This window comes from Sus scrofa, chromosome X (assembly GCF_054392235.1).
Source record: "Sus scrofa isolate SSC_HxYL_T2T_F1_AM1 chromosome X, Sscrofa_HxYL_maternal_Yorkshire_Landrace_v2.0, whole genome shotgun sequence".
NCBI classification, from domain to species: Eukaryota; Metazoa; Chordata; class Mammalia; order Artiodactyla; family Suidae; genus Sus; species Sus scrofa.
This window is the reverse complement of record NC_139401.1, coordinates 92,371,562-92,378,162: the sequence shown is the minus strand read 5'-3', so window position 1 is coordinate 92,378,162 and position 6,601 is coordinate 92,371,562.

The following is a 6,601-nucleotide window of genomic DNA, read 5'->3' as shown; positions in this document are numbered from 1 at the left end:
CTTTTCTCAAGGTTGGATAAAAAGAGACAAGGGCCATTTCTGTGTGGGGTAGGACTGTGACCCTCTGGGTGGGATTGTTCATTTTTCAAAGATGACGCAGACTGAAACATTTACAACTCAAACTTTTATAGCTGAAAAATATAGTCTCCTGGGCATGCCACTCTATAAAATGAAATAGAGCCCTTCTTTCATAAATAATGTGCATTCCAATTGAACACTTTAGAATAGGGTGTGAAATATAGAGAAATGTGTAAGAAAAATTATGAATTCTTTTATTTTTGAAAACAAACAAACAAACAAACAAACAAAAAGTGCATTGGCATGTGGAATTAGACACCTGGGGGAAATACTTGAATGCTTGATGAAAGATAAATTTCAATTTTCTGTGGTTCGAGGTGTTTTTTCTCAGCTCCTACAGACCATTTAATTATCATCTAAAAAGAAACTGTGAGGACAAGGGTTTGCAGGCTTTGGAGAAAAGCTGAAATGCAGATCAGCTTTCTCTCTCCTCCCAAAATCAAAATATCTGAGACTGTGAGAGCAAAACCCTCAAATGAAAACCTTTCTTACTGGTTTCTGTACAACTTCTCATTAACTCAAAGGGAAGGATTAGTTCATTAATAAAATGCAGACACTAGGAAAACAAGTTTTAGGAAAAAAAATTGGACCGAAAATCAGGACAAGTAGAATTTCTGTGAAGAAATTTCTCTGTACTTGAAGTAGGCTTCGTTCTTGAGATGGCTGAATATAACACTGGGTCAAAACACCGGGGAATGTTGGTTAATATTTATTGAATGCCCACAATGAATGTGCTGTAGGGAATCAGTTTGTGTTGGTTGGCCTGAAGACTGTGAATAAGTTTCAAACTAATAATTTTTTTTCTTTACTTTTTCTCTGGTGGCCTTAGTCATCGTACTTTCTCTGAATATAAAGGCTTATGCTCCTGGGATTGGTCTATAAATTGGTTACAGTCTTTTATATCTCCAAAGCCAAATTCATCGAGATGATGGATGGGATCCATTGATGGTGCAAGAAATGAAGATTCAGAAAAATAAATGTGGATTATCGGCTACTTGTAAGAGAAGGAAAATTTCCCTGGGTGACAGTAAAAGAGAACTTGTTTTTTCTGTCTTTAGATTCTCACATCTGCTCTGTGTGTGATGGGTCATGAAATTTACTTTGCTCTACTAGACACATTTTGATTCCCCACAATGTAGAAGATGAACTTTCTCTAGTCAATTTGTGTGTCAAAACAAACCCTCTTTGATTAAAAATATTCATTTTATTAAAGGTCTTACTCCAAAAACTGGTGAGTGAGGATTTTTGAAAAGAAAAACTTGTATCCATACTTATCTTCAAAATGGTACTCTATTTTGATTCCAAAATAAGAGTTACAGTTGTTTAAAAGTATTTTTCTGTTCTCCCCTTTCCAACCAATTCTAAGTCTCCTAGTACCACTTCCCCCTCCCTCTTTGATAAAAACAAAAAACAAATAAAAACCTTACGAAAATAATAGTAAATAGAATTATTTGCTCTGTGACATGATATAGTTGTGTATAGTTTACAGACCGGAGCAATTGTGTCACATTATACCAACTTAGATGTGTGGGGCTAGTCCTCAGCAAAATTGTGAAATAAACAAGATTGGTTTTGGTTTTCTCTCTACCCTCAGCCTTTCAACATGTAGTGCCTTAATCCCACTGTGCCTTGTGGATGCTTTTCCTTAACATATTTTTATTTGTTTCCCCATTAATGTTTTTGGTTCCCTTTACTTATTTTATGGTCACATTCTTCAGAGAAAAAGCCTATCTCATAGACTTGTTTGTGATCATATGGGAATGGGTCTTCTTTTGCTAATGTTTTACCACTTTTCAAGTCATATTTGCACTTAACAGAGATTTTGAGAGACAGCAACTTAATACAAAAGGGATGACTTTAATAATAGGGATTCTAGATCCTGTAACAAATTGCTGTGTGGCCAATATTTGCAACCGCCTCTCCCAGCATGACTTCCCACTTTCTTTCTCCATGACAGAATCATGATTTCATTTGGTGTGATAATATGCCCAGAACAAAGGCTATTACCAGTCTCCTTTGAAGCTACATTTGGCCATGTGGCTAAGGTCAGGCTAATAACATGTAAATGGAAGACTCCCTAAAAGATAGAGGGAGGCCTTTTGTCCTGACCTATTTCTTTGGGATGCCAATTCAGAATGTAAACATGATGACTAGAACTGGAGTTAGCTCTGATCATGAGTTGTCCTTGAGCATGGAAACCACATACTGAGGATGGTGAAAGAGAAAAATAGATACATGGGCTTATTGACTGGACTACCTGGAATAACTACTTCTACCTTGTTTAAGTTATATCATTTGGGGACTTTCTGTTATGTGGCTGAACTTGATAAGCTGACTTTTTTTTTTTTTTTTTGGCTGTGCCTGCAGCATGTGAAAGTTCCCAGGCCAGGGATCGAACCTGCATGGACCATGTAATCTGAGCCATAGCAGTGGCAATGCTGGGTCCTTAACCCAATGAGCCACATGGTAACTTCCTGGCTGAACTTGATTATAAGGAGACATAAGACAAATATCTTTTGGAAATCAGGGCTTTGTGGTATCAGTCAGCAAAATCAGTTAGTTAATTCTGAGAAAACCATCACTGTTGGCTTTTGAAAGCCAGATGTTGGCTTCCATCTCTGGGAGCATATGGAGGATTTTTGCTCTCCTGAATTCTTCCTGCTCCAAATCTGTCATACTTTCTTAACTATTTAGAAGGCGCAGATCTTATCTTGCAAAATATACTGTGAAAGACTAGACAACGAAGAAGATAACCCATCTGCCATGCCACAGTATTTAGTAGAGTAAGAGGTCAGATTCTTCATATCTTGCTAATCATTTTTTTTTTTTTTGCTTTTTAGGGCCACACCCACAGCATATGGAGGTTCCCAGGCTAGGGGTCTAGGGGTTGAATCAGAGCTACATCTGCCGGCCTACACCAGAGCCACAGCAACGCAGGATCCAAGCTGCATCTGTGACCTACACCACAGCTCATGGCAATGCTGGATCCCTAACCCACTGAGTGAGGCCAGGGATCGAACATGCATCCTTATGGATAACTAGTCAGATTCGTTTCCACTGAGCCATGACAGGAACTCCTCTTGCTAATCATTTTAGTGTAACAGTTAGCCTAGATTGACATGCCCTAATAGAAAGACACTCTCAAACAGAGAAGTAGATTGGAGGAACAGGAAATGTAAAAGGTCAACCACAAACCATTCTGATTTGAACAGGATATGATTTAGTATAACCAAAACATCAAAAGCTATTATTGGGAACATGGAAGATTGATATCACAGTGGTGCACAGGCCTACAGCAACATTGCTGTGAAGAGGCAACCCCCAGCCCAAGGGCTGGATTTCTGTGGACACGGTGAATTTGTGGGTCAGCATACTTCATGGGTCCCTCTGCAAAATAAACAAGCTCAAGTCCCTGTGACTATGACTAGTCACATTGCTGCTTTTTACAGAAACTCAATTGTAGCTAGAGCCTGGATACTAAATCCCCTACCTTTGGCAAGTGTCATGTTCTTGGCTCACTGAGGATCGATATGGGTATGAGCCTGAATTATGTTTGAGTAGCCAACATCTTTGTAAGACCAGCAGAAATACTGCTGTCAGTGGAAAGTTCAGAATGGCAAATGATAGCGTCAGCAAGGAAGGATAAATATAAACAATATATTCACACTACTTTTAGACAAAGTTCATCTTAGCAGTATGGACTTGCTGGGTTTTGTTTGTTTTGGTTGAGGCATTTATTGTGGCTTGGTCCATTTCCCTTGATTCAATGTGCCTCTCTCTTTCTTAACCTTTTTAGCAAGGACATTAGGCCCAAGTGTCAAATAAATGGAAGGAAGAAAAAATAGGCAAATGGAACCCAAATATCAAAGTGGTAAGTATACAAGTGACTCTTCACTCATTAGGCTACAAATGCCAGAGTCGAGTATTGATCAGAATTGCAGTCCTTTGGTAAGTAAGTAGATTTCATGCAAATCAATTAAAGATACCAGAAAAGACTTAGAAGCAGGATTTTGGAATGAGTCACAGACAATATTTTTGTGTGTGTGCATTCATACCTGGATTTTAATATGGAGCCACTTTTCTTTCTTGTTAGGGAATGGCATGTTGTCAGCAAAATGAAGCCCTGGAACGAAACTTCTTCAAAAAAGGAAAGCCAAAAATGAAATCATTTTTAAGGGTATAAATAAAATAGCTCCATGCATTTCCTGACAGCCTGAATGAGAAGGTCCATATTTATCTCAGTAAGCTTTCAGTGTTAGACTTCAGGAGCCAAAGTAACAGTTTTGGACTCAGCCAGACAGTGAGCCTTATATATAAATACTCAAAATAGATTTCTTTTGCCCCTAGTCCTGCCAAAGAACCATTTTAGGTGTGCAGGAAGGCCCTGAGCATGCTAATGCACAGTGCCCTTCTGCTGACTGGGAGCAATGGAGAACTTGACCTCACCTGACTTTCTTGAATGGAATTTAGATTCCCAAAGAATCTGAAAGGTGATAGAATAGTTCTTGTGATTTCATGGCAGATGTACTTTTGCCTTTTTTTTTCTTCTTTTTTATACATGGAACCATTGAAAATTGAGAGGGAAATGCAAAAAGCCTGTGTTTGTATAATGGAAATGGATCATTGAACTGTGGGCAGTCAGCGAGGCTTTTGATCAGTCTGGGATTAGAGGAATTCTTCATACTTGTAGAAACAGACTGTGTCAAAAGATAAGAAGTACAAAAATGGATTTAAGTAAGATAAGAACCTGCATCCTAAATTTTGACAGAACTCAAGGCCAAGTTTTTAGAATAACATTCTGAAGAGCTTTGTAACTGTGCTCTTTTACAGCCTCCTCCTTTTCCTCTACCTCCTTCCCTCTCCTCTTTCTCTTTTGTTACTTTCAATTAAAAAATTAAAATCCATTTATAAGCTTTTGATTCTGTGCTGGGTTCTGGACAGAGCAAAATGGGAGAGAATATGGGCCTTTTTTGAGAACTTGCAGGTTAAACTCGTATATAAATGGTATGTGCACTGACTGATATATGAACTTATGCAGCATAGAATAAAGTAGAGAAGATTGAGGTTTCATGTTTAGGTGAAAGGAAAATGGGATTTTGTAATCTTTTTCAATTAGTGAGGGAAAACTCGGTAAAGGAGGTGGGATGACTGCACAAATACAGCATGAAGCTAATGTACTTGAGATGAACAAGGGGGGTGGGTAGGGTAGTGGGAGAATAAAAGGGATGTGAGCTGGTGGTTAAGGGTGGTTGGAGAAAGGGCTGAAAGCAAGTCAGGCCCGATCTTTAATGTAGTAAGTGGCTATTATAGACTTTCAGGAGAGGAAATGGCATTCATGAAATCTGTAAGTGAAAAATCAACTTTGTGTAAAAGCATTTATTCCAGCTTCAGTCTGTAGCCTGAGAACTTCAGCGGGGAGGAGGTTGTAACAGCTGTGCAAAGAAAGCACCTGTGGCTTGGCCCAGAGCATAACCCAGAGGTGGTTTAGAAGGACAAGCTAGCAGTATTTGGTGAGAGACTGGAGTGGAGGACAGGGACACATTGATGCTACCCCAGTGTCTCTGGCTTGGAAGGTCAGAGTTACTCTGGCTTCGCGTCTCATGATGGGAGGCTGGACTTAGGAAAGGGTGGTGGAAGGAACAGAGGCAGCTTTCAGCTTCAGTGGGGTTGGTCTGAGGGAAGTATAAGGCATGATGTCAGGAATCTGTCTGTACAGAGCTCCAGGGAGGGGCAAAAATCTACGACAGGAGAGTGATACCATACTTTCCTTTTCTTTTTTCTTTTTAGGTCTGTACCTGCAGCATATGGAAGTTCCCTGGCCAAGGGCTGAATCAGAGCTGCAGCTGCCGGCCTACGCCATAGCTACAACAACACCAGATCCTTAACTGAGCAAGGCCAGGGATCGAAGCAGCACCCTCACAGAGACAATCTCGGGCCCTTAACCCACTGAGCCACAACGGGAACTCCTTTTTTTTCCCCTCACACTTTCTTCTTGTCCATGGCCTAGGCCTATATGAAATGACAGACTCATGTGTCAGGGTTCATTTGCTGTTTTGGTTTGTTTTTCTTAAGCGTGAGATGACCTGAATGCTTCTTTAAGCATGTTGTATTTTCTTTTGAAACTCATGGTCTGCTTCATTAAGGGTAGCCACGTTTTCCCAGGGTGATATTATGTGGAGGTCGAGGTATTGCATTTGAACAAGAAAATGCTTCCTGAATTAAAATAATGTGATGGAGTTCCCTGGTGGCCTAGCAGTTAAAGGATCCAGCATTGTCACTGATGTGGTTTGAGTTCTATTCCTGACCTGGGAACTTCTGCATGCCTCAGGCACTGCCCCCCACCATCAAAAAAAAAAAAAAAAAAAAGGGTAAAATAAAGTGAGTAGGAACTCTTAGCCCTCACATGTATATGAAAACTCCTATACCTCTTGTGTGTGTGTGTATGTGTGTGTGTGTCTGTATGTCTGTGTCTGTGCATGTGTATGCCATATACACACTGTAGTTAGTTGTGTATAAGCTTCTG